This window comes from Xiphophorus hellerii, chromosome 6 (assembly GCF_003331165.1).
Source record: "Xiphophorus hellerii strain 12219 chromosome 6, Xiphophorus_hellerii-4.1, whole genome shotgun sequence".
Classification (NCBI taxonomy): domain Eukaryota; kingdom Metazoa; phylum Chordata; class Actinopteri; order Cyprinodontiformes; family Poeciliidae; genus Xiphophorus; species Xiphophorus hellerii.
The window spans coordinates 21,842,469-21,858,248 of NC_045677.1; positions in this window are offsets into that span (position 1 = coordinate 21,842,469).

Consider the following 15,780-nt stretch of genomic DNA (forward strand, 5'->3'; position numbering starts at 1 on the left):
ACCTGGAAGTGTAATTATAATGTTGGGAATCCATTAAGCATCTGAAAAACTTTAGTAACATTCAGATGTAATTTTCACACTCCAATTGGCCAGATGCCTTTATTCAGAGTGATCTGTGAAGAAGATCCGTAAGCTTCAGATCTAAAAGAGTCTCCGCTTCGCAATTAATAGTATTTATTAAAGGAAGGATTGACAATACATATACTGCAGTGCAGAAGTATTTAGCCCAGCTTGAAAATTTATACATTTTGTCATACTAACAAATGTTTTGGTTTTTTTAATTTAATTGGGATTTTATGTGACACAAGATAGTGTCAAAACCTGCACAAGATAGTAGTATTGCACAATACACTGCAAATGTATCAGTATTGCAACAATGTTGTTTTGCTGGAAGATGAATCTCTAACCTCAGTTACAACGTTTTTGCAACTGCTGACTGATTTCCGTACAGGAAATCAGTCATTTCCTTTAGTATTAACTTTAGCATTAAATAACTGACTGAGGTCTTCTGGTTGTATTTCAGCAAAGCAATGTAAGCAAAGCTAGTAGCATACTGGAATTTCCATACAGGAAATCAGTCAGTGTATTTTCTAAACCTTGCCACACTGTGATGCCACTACTGGTGCAATATTATTTTTCTGCCACATATAGTGTTTTGCTTGTAGCTCAAAATGCTTAGTATTTATCTCATCTATCCAGATGAACTATTTTCACAAAGATCCCCCTGCAGATCCTCTGGCAGCATCTTTACCTGAGTTTATCTTCTTTATTTTATTCCCACCTTGTAAGTACAGGTGGATGTCCATGTCTTGATAGGATTGGAGTTATGCCACAATCTTTCCAATTTCAAATTATTAATTGATCAGAGCCCTGCAACGTTAAAAGCTTGGGTTGTTGGTTTATAACCTGTATCTTCTACACAATCCCTTACTTGTCTGTTCTTTGATCTTCACGGTTACCATGCTTTATTTTTTTTACTCAAATAAAAAATTGATAAAGATGATTCATTTTCACTTTAACATTGTACACTACTTTGTGTTGTTTTCTAACATGAGGGGGGCTTTTGTTCCCCTTGTTAACATTAGATGTGTTTAATCCTGTGGGTGCCATTTCATTCAGTACGGTGGCCGACAGGTGCAAATGCGCAGCAAAAGAGAAAACATGCAAACAAAAAAGAAGACACCCCCGAATGAAATGCAGCAAACAAAAAGAGAGACGCAAACACCCCCGAATGAAATGCAGCAAACAAAAAGAGAGACGCAAACACCCCCGAATGAAATGCAGCAAACAAAAAGAGAGACGCAAACACCCCCGAATGAAATGCAGCAAACAAAAAGAGAGACGCAAACACCCCCGAATGAAATGCAGCAAATAAAAAGAGAGACGCAAACACCCCCGAATGAAATGCAGCAAACAAAAAGTGTTGAAAACGGAAGTGCTCCAGACCACTAGGGGGAGTCAAAGAAAATAGTATTCATTTCTATGGGACCAGATGCAAGATTCAGAGAAAGAAATTTGAAAGAAAGTAAAGGTATCTCTCTGAATCTTGCATCTGGAAAGTGTGATTATTGTGAGAAGTCTGAAACAATAGAGCATGTTATTTTAGAGTGTTGTAAGTATGAAGAAGAGAGAAGATGCATGCTGAGAGAGTGTGTAGGTATTAAAGAAAGGTTTAATTTAATAGAATTTTTGAGGAGAGATTTCGGGAGTAGACATATTCAAATAATTATTCGGTATCTTAAAAAAACAAAGCTATTTCATAGGATATGAGTAGAGCAAGTTGGGTGTGAATGTGTAAAGAATATCAAAGAGGGGTATATAAAGCTATAAGCAAGTTGGATAATATAAGCAGGTGTGTATGTGTGGGGGTATGTTTAATCAGGAGTTAATGGAGGGAAAAGGTAGAAAGTGAAAGTTTATAGACCATCTCGAACCACACTCCATACTGGTAAGTGGCGGTAATGCTACTGTAAGTTTGTTGCCAACCGCCAATAAATACCAAGAAGAAGAAGAAGAAGAATCTTGCATCTGGTCCCATAGAAATGAATACTATTTTCTTTGACTCCCCCTAGTGGTCTGGAGCACTTCCGTTTTCAACACTTTTTGTTTGCTGCATTTCATTCGGGGGTGTTTGCGTCTCTCTTTTTGTTTGCTGCATTTCATTCGGGGGTGTTTGCGTCTCTCTTTTTATTTGCTGCATTTCATTCGGGGGTGTTTGCGTCTCTCTTTTTGTTTGCTGCATTTCATTCGGGGGTGTTTGCGTCTCTCTTTTTGTTTGCTGCATTTCATTCGGGGGTGTTTGCGTCTCTCTTTTTGTTTGCTGCATTTCATTCGGGGGTGTTTGCGTCTCTCTTTTTGTTTGCTGCATTTCATTCGGGGGTGTCTTCTTTTTTGTTTGCATGTTTTCTCTTTTGCTGCGCATTTGCACCTGTCGGCCACCGTAATTCAGTGATAAAATAATTCAACAAATCCTAAAATAAACAAAATTAATTGATGCAATTCAGTCAGGACCACTTTTGCTAGAATAATAATCATAACCATGTGCAATAATAGCAGTAATTAATACCATTTTATATGCTGTGGGTTGATTCACCGACCTCCCTGCTCCTCTGTGCACAAACATGGAAAGCCAGAGGCAGGAGAAGCAGGAAAGAGCTAAATAAATAACAAGTATTAAATTGATTAGGTCAGACACAATATAAACAAGACGAGTTAGGGTAAAAGTGAGCTGGAAAGCAGCTCAAGAAGGAAGAGACACAAATTTTCAGGTAGTAAACAGTTTAAATAAATGGCGATAGTAGTTTGGATGTTCAGAACCGAACCAGCAGATGAGCTAGTGAGGAATGCTAACATGCTAACATGACTCACTATTGCGTTTTGCTACTAGACTAGCAAAACCATTGAAAGAATGATTTATCATGGTCCTATATGGGTCAATAAAACCACTTCTTTTGTTTTTTTAACTTTAGTATTAAATGACTGATTCAGGTACTCTTTTGGTTCTGTTTCAGGAAAAGCAATGTAAGCAAAGCATGCTGGAATCAGTAAGCACTCCTTAGCGATGAAGAAGCATCACTTTGTAACTGATCTACATTTTCTTGTCCGACAAAGCCACCTAAAAGTGAAGCACTGGGCTTGTTTGTGTGAAGAGGCTGCAAACTGTGCGTAGGCACCATTCTAGGCGTGTTTATTAACGCTGAGTATAAATTTTAGCCTCTGTTGCCTTTGTTGCCTGCAATTTAGCTCTGTAGCACTCAGACATAATGGTCACTTCCCTCCAGTATTCAAACTCTTCTGAGCTAAAAGCCTGTCATCAAGTCATTCTTTGCAATAACCATTATAGACTCCTTTATTTTTCTTATTGGTAAGTTGCTCTGTATAAAAGGCTTTGCTAAATAAATTAAAGGCATCAAACACACACAGAAAAGGAAGTTGTGGTTCCCCTGCTACACTGATGTCGAGAAAATAGTATCTGTGGCAGAAAATGAAACGGAGAAGGGTTGTGTCATTTGGTTTCAGATTATCAGAAATTATAGACCAGTTCCCTCATTTGATGGGATTACAATATGAACTAAGGTGACTTGGCTGATCTGGTGGCAGGAAATGAACAACAAATGGTTGTTATTTTGTAGTAAAGAATAAAATAAAATGCACACTTCCTTTTCAAACCGGAAATAAAGAATTATTATTACACTTCTTCTTTTCTTTTTTTTTTTTCAAAATAAAAGAGTGCAAGTCCATTGATGTGACTAAAAGGAGAGGAAAAAGAGGAAGTTTTCGCTTCTAGGTTATAAGTGGATCAAAAAAGAGAACTATTGTCTACCTAGAAAACTAGTTCTCATTTCGGTTGAAGTGAAAAATGTTCAAAAGCTCAACTGTTCAAAATATGAATGCCAAGCAGACACTGCTCTAAAAGTCACATGTACAAATCTAACATCCAATACAGAAGCTTATATTTCAAATTTAACCATAACTGATTAAAACTTTAAATTGTGCTTAAATTAATTCAACAATATAATAGCAAGAAAAATAAAAGTTAATACAAGGTCTTTTTTTTATTTGAATGTTTTCTTTGACTAAATCATGTAGGATCTTATTTTTATATGAAGTATTCTTCTCCATGAATATCTCTGTCACTCTGTAAGAAGACGTCCTTGTTATCTCATTTCCTCTCATTTGAAAAAAATAAAATAAAAAATCAGGCAACTTTAATAAAGATGATCGCCAAGGAGTTGAGTGACCTGTAAAGATTTTATTTTGTATTATTTTTTCTTATTTTTCAGACTGTCTTCAATCTTTTCAATAAGTAGAAGCACAGCACGTTTTGCCTGTTGAGCCCATGGGACTCAACACTGCCCCCTGTTAGTGAGACACAGTGCTTTCTCTCACCCTGCACATTTCACTGCGCATTTATGGGAGATCAGAAATGATAAATATGCCACTCAATGTTCAAACTGTTGAACATCAGTCTATATAGAACATGTGCAATTAAACAAATATACTAGGAGGATAAAGATAACAGCAACAGGCATGCACCAATTGCCTGCTTCATTGACAACGTGTCACAGCGCCACCACAGGTGAGGCACAGCAATGCACTCACTCGCCTCAGACTTCTTTCATGTATTTGAACAGGTAAATGGCAAATTGTGACTTTGACCAAAATAATGTTGATATCACCAATAAAAATGTAATTTATATAAAAGCCAGGAGGAAATTTTGATTTTCTGTCATCTATTTTACTTCTCATGTATCTATTTTACTTGTCAGATGTCAGGTCTCACCAGTAATCTTGATCGCATGACAAAGGTCATGAACCATTTTTGCCTTAAGGATAAAAGATGCTTCCTCCCACGTTGGCTTTCTCCCACAATCCAAAATCATGACTGTCAGGTTAATTGGTCCGTCTAAATTAGAGCTGAATGAGTGCAGAAAATCTTGCGATGTCAGTTGCGATACGCCTCTATTGTCTTTTCCTCTCTGTCTTATCTGTGCTTGCATCACTGTGTGACTGTTAACATCTTGGTGTGAATGATACTTTGCCCTGTATGTCTTTGTTCCCTCTTTTCCTTTCTGCTTCTGGAAACAAACTTATTTATATAAAATACTGTTTAGGTTTTTAACTATTTTAATTAGTGTCATTTAAAAACTTTTCTCCCCTTTACTATCAACTGGGATTGGTTGTTACATTTCAGTTGTCATTGTGTCTTTAACAAAGGATGTGTTATTTAAGTGCTGTCAATTCATGGATTTGCCGCTCAAACAGAGAATGATATGTTCGTGCAGTGAGCTGTGTGAATGTTCATGTTTCACTTTCATAAATACATAGACACTTCTCCAGAATTGTGTCATCATTTGTGTGTTTTGTGAGTTCATATCTGACAGGTCCACTGGAAGTAATAGAGAGAGATCAAAATGTGAAAAGTGTAAACTGCTGCCATAAATCATCATAAGCACCTGGTATCATTTCTAAAATAATTGCTTTCTTATTTGGAAAAGAAAAATCCATTAGAAAATCTCTGATGAATATTCTTTGGCAAAGACTGCTGCAGGGTTTTGAAGCAAGGGGAGATATCAGCCTTTGTAAATTGGAGAAAGGAGCATTGGTGCTTGGGGGTGAGAGGATAAGGTTTTTTAAAATTAGTTTAATTTGCTATTTTAATGCTCATTTGTACATATATTTTCACAAATGTTCAGTGAAAATGTCGTCTTCCTTCAGCGAGCTGCATCCCCCCCCCAATAAAATTTATAAATAGTTTTACTCAGTTTTGCTTTTATCTTTTCAAAATCAATGATTAACAAATGAAACACATAATTTAACTTTTACAAAAGAGACCTATAACCTAGATTTATTAGAATTAATTTAATGATTTTGCAAAGCAGCACCAAAACAGCGTAGGGATGACTTTTATCGTCCCCTGAAATCTGGTATGTGGTGTCTTTATGGTTCTTCATTCCGCTTATTTACTCCATAATGTCCAAAAACCTATTTAGAGTGTCCTAATGAGGTTAACCAAACATGATTAAATACTGATACAACCATCAGATTGTACCAACACTGATTAAAATAATATTTTATTGTCAGATTGGATAACATCTATGCAATGTGATTAATTTGAAAAGGGGAGAATTTTATTGTCCAGAAAACCTTCCTCTTTAAACACATTTCTCTTTATTTTCATGTGCTTTGCTTTAAATTGTAATAGCTCCCTGCAGTTACTGGTGAACAAGTAAGATGTACAACTCGCAGCAGTAAGGCAGTCATGTCGAAATCCAGAAATATTCATGTGCATTTTGTTTTGTGTTTAAATGTAAATGAGAGAATTAATTAAATGACAGAATCTGTTGACATTTTTCTATCAGGTAAATTAGTTTTACTCTCATCCCTAATTACAAATTTGAACCAAGCCTGCATGCACGTCTTGAGCATTGGGTTTAAATATCAAGCACGGAGTCTGTTATGAACACATGGCAGGGGATTTCGAGTGCATTGGTTGTTAAAACAAAAACCCACCAGTGTAATTATCCACTAATTTACACCTGCAGAGTTCTGCCAGCAACAACAAAATACACTCTTTATGCTGTATTTGCAGACTTGCAAATAAGGTGTTGCTTTCTGCCGTGATACCGCTATATTATTTGAAGTTTTCAGTTTAAACAAGCCGTTCATCACGACTGCATTAAGTGGCAGGCATGGTGTGCATGCTAAGGAAGCATCAAATGACATCTGATGGCAAGTGAGCCAATGGCCTATTGGGATTGCAGATAAAGCCTGAGGAGACAAGCGTGCCTTAACGAAGGAAGGTGATAACCGCCAACATGGCATTTATTCTATCTGACTTAAAACATTTAGCTGCCTCTGTCACCATTGATCCTCAGCTATAAGCTGCCATGAATGAGTCTGTTTTTTAAAAAATGTTTTGCATGTTGAAAACCAGACTGGAACCTCAGATTACAAGTAGAGTTGGACCCTATCAATCTACAGCCACTTGTAATGAGAAAGATGAAGGAGCCTCAGTGTCTTTGAAGCCGCTGGCCCCGCTGTGTTGGCATGTATACAAAGTTATCGACATACATTTTATTTCCATCCAAAGGCAGAAACACATTTCTTCCTCTGCTCTTTGAAAGTTATTTAATTCATGCCACTTTGTGGGTTTACTTTTTCTTTCTCCTCCTCGTTGTGATTTTTAGCTTTAATTAGGGCTGTAAAACCAGATAGATTCTGCCGATAATTTGACTTCAAATTTGATTTTTTTTTTTTTTAACCAAGAAAACGTTGCTCATTAGACTTATAAGTGTCATTACTGCAGCAGAGCGCATGTGCATCTGATCAAAAGATTTTACATCTGGACATTTAATTTTTTTTTAACATGCAGAGTACTTATTTTACTAATGAAGTCAGCCTTCACTGTGTACAAGACATCTTGATATGTCAGCAGTTTTTTCTGTGATAGTTCAATGTAATACAATGTATTAAAAAGCTTGTAAGTGTTGAAAAGGTCAGCCACAGGAAGACAAAGTGGACTTGACGCATGCAGTGACCAGGACATCTTGAGCTCATTCGGTTGCAGGATGCTCTCGTCTTGTGTCTGTCACACAATTAGTGCAGGGACTCAATGAGGCAGGAAAAACAGTTAATGAAAGTTAATGACGAGAACACACAGAGCACTTGTATCATTAACCAACATGCAGTCAAACATGCTAATGATTGCGGTTATCGTCTCTGCAGTGGGTCAGAGTCAGGCTCCAAATTGAGTCAGGTTTTCGCTTGGATACAAACTCACTGTGGTCTAATTCAAACTGCAAATGCTTATCTAACAGACAGGAAAATCATAATTCTTTGTAAAGCAATTATCGGTACAGTCATGTGTCTGAGTAACGCATGCAGTGCTTCAAGAATAGCATTCACAGAACTCATTGAAGTGTTTCACATTAGTCACACTACAACTTCGAACTAGACTGACGTATTAAGGTATTATGTGCGAAACTAATATATAGAATTCAAAAGTGTAAGACAAAATGTATTGTGCAGTTTCAAGCTAAAGTGTGGAATTTATTTGAATTCAGCCTCCCACAGTCACTAACATTACCACAGTTGGATCCAATTACAACCAAATTTTCTACTAGCACCACCTATCTAGAGACTGAAACTTCAGGTCTTCATTGCAAAAATAACTCTGAGTCAGAATTTGTTGGATTTAGTGATGTGTTTTGTATCATTGTCATGTTGCAGGGTCAAGCTTCAATGTTTTTACAGATGTCCTCACATTTTTCTCAAGTGTCCACTGCTACCTCGTCTATGATGACGAATAGGACCTTAGCATTCCCAGAGCATGACACTTCTACCTTTATGCCTCACAGTTGGTAGAAGGTTCTTTTCCTGTAATGATGTATTTGGTTTACGCCAAACATTTAATCTGTTCTAATATCCAAATGCTTAAATTTTAGACTAATCAGTCCAAAGAACATTACTCCAGTAGACAATGGTCTTTGTTCTTGTTCTCTGTGGTAAATACTACCACAGAGAGCTTCTGATCTTCTGCTGTATCGTCTTTCTCCCAGTACTTAAATATCAACAGCAGCAAGAGAGATGAAATTTTAGGGTTTTTAGAGACTTGCTTTAGCATCTTTCAGTCTGCCTTCAGGGTGAATTTAATATTAAGCATGCTTTTAGACATTTTCAATGAAAATAAATGAGGTGACATCATAATTTACCCCTCTGGATTCTGATGAAGGCCACATGGCCAAACTCTTTGGACTGCATATAAAGATGTTTCTTAGTACTTCAATTGTTGTTAGTCAAGTGGTTGAATACAAATGAATGCCACACTTTTCAGATTTTCATTTGTGAAAACTTACAAAACCATGAATCCTCTTACAACTTACAACACAATTATGCATCGCTCTTTGTCGTCTATCATATAAAATCCCCCACGATACACTGAATCTGTTATTATATGGTTCAATGGGTATGAATGCATCTGCCAGTCACTCTATGAACACCTACAAATATTAATAACATTTCAAGGACGCTTGAGTTGCTTTAAAGAATATAATTGTATTTTTTATGTGAACAACTAAACGCAATTTTTCACTATCACAGACAGACCACTTAAGCCACAAGAGAGAGACATGAATGATCTGAAATGCTTCCCTTCTTCAAAGGCTGGAACCACAAGAAACACATAAACACCATTTCCACAGAAGCTATATTTAAAAGGCAGAATGCAAAGGGGGAAAAAAATGAAGAGGAAGAGACATCCCCAGCAAGAGACAGAGAAAAGACAGAGTGGTGGGTTGGAATTGGATGAAGGATGCATAAGCTCTCATTGAGCTGGCAACAGTGAAAAGAGTCCTTGGTTATTGAAAAAAAGGAAAAAATCAAAGGCAGAAAATTCCTGCAGAGGGATGGGGGCAGAGAAACAAGCTTGTCCTCCTCTTCATTGTTTTTCTCCCTCCACTGTGGTTGGAGTAGTTGGCCACTCAGCGTTAGAGGAAAGATGCATAGCAGCCAGCAGGTTGACGAAGGCCGTAAGCATGAGGATCTGAGAGCGAATAGGAGGCGACAAAGCATAAATTGTTTTCTGTTCTTCAATGTGCTGGATTGTGCTCAGTGTTTAGAGGTGCTTCTCCAAGAATGAAAACAGTACAGCACTTTTCTTTTACAATACAGAAGAACAAGCGTGCCAGAACGCATGATGACAAACTAATTAAACATGAAATGTTAAAAACCTACAACGGTGCATGACAGAAATGTCAATATTTCATACAGAGTGTGTAACAGAGCGAGCGCTGCAGATGTTGCGGACGAAAGGACACTGGCAGCAAGGTCACAATGTAGTGCAGGATATGGTGTGCAGTGTCGTCACGGTTACTACATAGAAAGAAAGGAACAAAAAAAGGAAGGAAGGAAACCACGAAGAAATTAAGGAAGTAAAGTTGGGAAAATGGGACAAAGGAGAATAAAGACACAAGGAATAAAGAAAAAAGGAAAGTTGGAAGGAAATGAGGGAGGATAGATGCCTGGATATTAAACTGAGAAGAAGGGACACAGGAAAGATGAAAGGATACATAAACACAAATAAAAAAGAAGGAAGGAACAGGAAAAAGAAGTTAGCAAGAAAATAAAGAAGGAAGGACATGAGAAAGAAACAGGACAAAAAAGAAAGAAGGAAAGAAGGGTAAAGGAAAGAAGGGTACATGGAAGATAGGAAAGACAGGAGCGGCAGAAAATAAAGAATGGTCACATAAAGATGGAAGGACAGAATAAAAAAAAGGAAGGACAGACAAGTGGAAAATTGAAGGAAAGATGACAAAGAAAGGGGTAAGAAAGGAACTGAGTGAAGAATAATGGGAGGAAACAGCTATGTGAAGAAAGGAGGAAAAACAAGGACAAAAGGGAGGATGCATACATAGAAACAGGATTTACAGATGTAGAGAGACATGAGGAAGTAAGGAAATATTTTAGAAAGGAAGAGAGTTGAGAGAGGGGAAGAAAGAAAGAAAGATGGAAAGAAGGAAGCAAAGGAATAAAAAGAGAAAGGAAAACAGACAAAAAGAAAAAAGAGAAAAGAGGAACGGATGGAGAAGAGAAAGGAGGGAAGTCACAATGAAGGAAGTAAGAAAGGAGGTGAACAATACAAGAATGACAGGACACAAACAAAAAGGCATGGATGTAAAATAAAACAGCAAAGGGTAAATTCGGAAAGATATAAAAAGGAAAAAGAGGAAACAAGAAACACGTGAGTAAAAAAGACAGGCAGATGAGAAAACAAAGGAGTGACATTGAAAGGACACAAGGGTTGAAATTCATGTGGAAACATCATGATTGGACATAATGACTGAAAATGCAACTATTTGTTTTTTTGATATATTTTCCCTACTCATATGCAGACCTGAAAAATACCAAACAAATCTGAATGTCGTGACTTTTAACACTGTAGGAATGCTGTAATGTGTGCCGCAGGAACTGGCTGCTGCTTCTGTCTGCAGCCAGCTGTTGCAGACTTAAAGTCAGCCATGACGGATGTGATGGACAGACAGAATGTCCTCTATTTCTTCCTGTCATCTCGGTCAGCGTTTTCCCTCAAGCAGATTGGGTTCCTCGAGCCGTTCCTCACAGATCATCGCAGGGGGATTCTGATGTTTCAACTGTGCACAGGGTATCCATCAGACAAGTGGATATTAGCTGGTTAATTTTTAATTCCTGGGATGCAAGAGAGCCATGCTCTTTTGGGGCAGCATGAAGCGAGAGCTAATGGGTGTGGATTAGGTATCACGAGCGGATATCTGGGAATACCCCCCCAGGGAATGTCGAGTGGGTCTCTGCATTGCAAGCCAGCCAGAAAGCCTCTCCAAAAATGTCCAACTATTGACCTTTTGGCAGCGCGAAGGAGGTCCACCGAAAAGATATTGAGTAGATGCTGGCGCGGTTCATTAAGCCAGAGTGGGAGTTTAACATGGCTTCTGATAAGGTCTGTAGCCAGTCTGACACATTCAGACATAGATTTCTGTTTCCCACAGAAAAACCACCGAGAGAGATCAAAATGCACACACTGCAGGCTCAAACAAACGACAGCTGGCTCTGAGGGAGCGGTAACTTCTCTCTGAAAACCCTGCTGATAGCGTCAATGCATTCGCACCAGACTAATACAGAAGATCTGGCTGCCGGGCTAAGTGCACGTCAATCCACTCTCGGGACAAATAGAATCAAAAACCTCAGCCATGTTTTCTTGATGCTCTGGAATAATTTCCTTACTTTCAGGCGGATTGGCAGTGATGATTGTTTTTATTGACTCAGATGTTCCATTAGGAGAGGAGCTGCTTGGGCTAAATGGCTCATGACAGCAGCACAGAGCCAGCTGATGATGACCCGTCACTAGACCTCACACTAGGGTTATTAACTGGACGCCGATGCAGCAGAAGAGCCAGCGCTCCTCTGACAGTGATGCATACATGGACAAAATATTCTACCATCTTCAGTTTCCTCAAACAGCCTGCAGAGGAGAGCTGGTGAACAGAGATGGGGGGATGATTGTGTCTTAGTTTTGTAGCTAGAACAGGCATGTGGTGAGTCAAAATCTAAGTGATTGAGGTATTAAATGTTAATAAAATTTTCATGCCGAAAAAACCCCCAGTTTGTGCCACCTCCATATGTGGTACTAAATCAAATCAAATAGTTTTCAATGTGTTTGCAGTCAGAATGGTCATGTTGTATTTGATCCAATATTTACATCTTTGACATGAGACATTCATCATAATTCAGCACCAGAAGAAGCCCCGATGCTGTAAATCTGGACAAAAGCAATGTTTGAAGCAAACAGTGTCGACATCCTAACTTAACTTCTTTCATCTTGTTATGATCTTGTGACAATACTGCTGCATTTCTTCTGGCAGCATGCTAATGGCTGGAGCTTGTGGAGCTGCCAATCTGGGAGTACCTTTAGTTTTCCATGGCACTGATTGGCTGTATGCCTAAGAGCAGAAATAAAGAAAACTGTATGTATTAGTTTCTGCAGAAATGCCAAGATGGGTTCCACTGTGTATTCGGTGTTTAAATTATTAAAATAGGCAGCTATAAAATTTTTTAGAGGGAGTGTTAGAGTAACTGTAACTCTAACAAATACCAGGAGACAACATTACTTTATGTTAGTGATGTGCTGAAGTAGCCAATTTGATTATGGGTACATTTTACATTTTCACTTAATTTTTAAGGTTGTTTTTGTATTTTTATGGCTCTGCCTGTACACAGAGCATCTGTACTGTGAATGCCAATTCACAGCACTGTACACAGTCTGCGCTAAGCTCTAATTTCTGTACCTCACCAGATAAAGACAGAGCAAGCACAAGTCAAATAATCCTTTCCCTGAGTTTTTTCTTTATTTGTTTTGGTCGTTTTTTGAAGGCAAAAACATACAAATGAGACTTTGATGAAGTGAGGAATTTGCCGCCTCTTGTTAGTGGACAGTGACGCCGGTACATGTGTAGAATCTGGTTGGTGAAGGAGAGCCATCGTTGTTCAGCTCATGCAAATTACAGATGATTTATCACATGTACTTACTAAGGCACGTCTTTACAAATGAAAACAAGAAGACATTAAAACCTGTAGATGTAAGACTTTACCCCGAGGCATCGCAGAGCTTCTGTTAACATGGCGAATAAAGGATTACAAATATAAGATGTTGTCTGATCACCAGCGTACAGAAAAGAAATCCCTTGTTTTTATGGGGAAGACTCAGGAGCAAAGGAGATGAAGTCTGACAGACAGATGGGACAACATAAGATCTGGACAGGTGAAGAAGAGCAGGGTGTCAGACAGATAAGACGCGGGTGAAGAAGAGGCGGGTACCTGATAGGTAAGACACAGAGTTATTACAGTTTGTCATAGAACTAGAGCACACAGTGATGAGTGGTAAATGTTTTCAAGTTGTATCAGAGACCAATTCATCCTGTGACTTTTGGGGATGGTTCAGACTCTAGATTGTTGGCATCCCTGTTACAAATGTGTGGAAAGACGTAAAGGTTTTATTGCAGTCGTGTAATCTCACACTAAAACCCAGGGTTTCTGAAAGTTTGAGAGAGTTAAATTTAAGACGTCTTAAGACTTTTTTAAACATCACTAAGATTTAAATTTAACTCCAACATAATTAAAAGAGGATAAGCTAAAAACGTTATAACTTTGTTTTGGTTTACTGATGAGTCATGCACTTTTATCACATTACACCTACTCTACATTAAAAATAAACTACAATAAGGTAATTGCTTAATTTTTTTTATTTTAGTAAAAATAATCACCCTACTTGGTGATGTTAGCATCTTGACCCATTCCATGAAGCTCTCTCTCTCTATGTAACACTGTTGAGCTCCTCTGTAGACCACGTCATTGTTGGCCCTCATCTGGTTAAACCTCGCCTCTCACTTCACTGCTGAGTTACTGCCATTTCCAATCACTTCCACTTTATTAATAAACCAGTTGCCTGTGAAACAATTAGTTGCGAGGAAAATTCCATGAATGAGTTTACCACATATATAGTATCCCCTGAGATCCATTCATTCTTTCACAAACATTCGTAACAGCAGTCTGCATGCCTTTTAAAAATTTTTTTACTCTTGTTTCCATGGATGTGGCTGGAACATCCAGATTCATTGATTCGCTTTTGGTAATGAAGTGCATATAATTGATAGAATTTTGTGATTAATTAATTTTACCATTTCCACTTTCATCACATTTCATATTTATCAGCTTAATGCAACCTTGCAGGGTTGCTTAAAGCTGGAAATTAGCTTCAAAAGTGCATTAACAAATCTTAACATTTACACACCTAAACTCTGCAGTCTTAAACACACCTCGCGTTGCTCTAACCTATTTATTTTCATTGCCAGAGTTCAGTGTGATACATTATGTTATTTAGTGACACAACAGGCTTGGAAACATCTAATTAAGTGTGCATTTTCCTTGAAGAAATTATGTTGTAATTATATAATGCGGTGTTATGTGGTAATGGAAGGATAAGGAAAAATTGCCTCAGACTTTTCGGCAGCTAACAATTATTTCTTAAGATGATAATTACGAAAAAATGCCTGTCAAAGGGCCGTGGAGAAAATGCTTGTTTTGTCCAGAAGTCACACACCTTCAATTTATAGCATTGTAAAAAAAAGAAAGAAAGCAGTTCAGATTTAAGAGACTTTTTTCTCAGTTTTTCAAATACAAAATGCAACAGACAATAGGAGTTTGGAGTTATTTTTTTAAGGGGTTGCCACTCAGTTCGGTTTCAACCGAAAAGGTATAAACCGGGGTGACAAGAGCGTGAAAGTTCACGGTTACATCTGCTGCCATTTTATCTCTGGTTTCAGGTTCTTCTGTTAGAAATGGATGTTTGAAATTGAATGTTTACCACAGTGTCACCTCATCCTGTCAACAGAGCACCTCTCCTGGAAGCAGACATGAAGGTGCAGCGGGGTGACTGACAAAAGGGGCAAAGTTGTTCGAAACTAGAGAACATGCATGCACAACAAATCCTCCCTGAGCATTTTTATGAGTTGCTTGCTTGGTGGGGGGCGGGGCATCGCTCCGGGAACACCTGGGTAGCAAATATCTGCGACTGCAATTTACTTTAATTTCCTATGCAAAACAATCTCCTTGGTTATCAAAGTCAAAGTATAATTTAATTTCGAGCTTAATTTAATTTCCCATCAAGTTCTTCAAAAATTGCAGCAGCAAATACAAAAGATTGAAGAGAAATTGCATCTAATATTAACGCAACAATCTCTACCTGTTCCATTAAAATGCAACAGGTAGAAACAAGGCAAACAACAGATAAAAAAGCAGCTTATTTTAAATTGCACATTACTTGTTGACTGAAAGGATGAACAGAACAAATGCTCTTCAAGAGTGAGATTATTTTCTTTGACTAATCAAGAGTTTTGTGGCCTGGTGCTGTTTAAAGGAGTAAGAGAAAATAAAATTGTGTTTTAAAAATCACCGTCTACCAAACTGGTCCAATTTTTCATTAACAGAGCTGGACAAAGGTCATGTCTTCTGCTGGTCAGGCTTATAACCATTAATTTTTGCTTAAAATTGAACTATTATGCTTCCTTTAACAGGTTAGGATAGGTATATTGGCTTTACAAAATATGTTCATTTAATTTTCTTTTTGCACAAAATCCTTTCTGAGATAATGAAATTTCAGTCTGACCAGTTCTGCCTTTGAACCAGTTTTATAGCCTCTATTGTAAAAAATGGTGGCAAATAGAGGCACAATTGTAGAATCGTACATCTTTG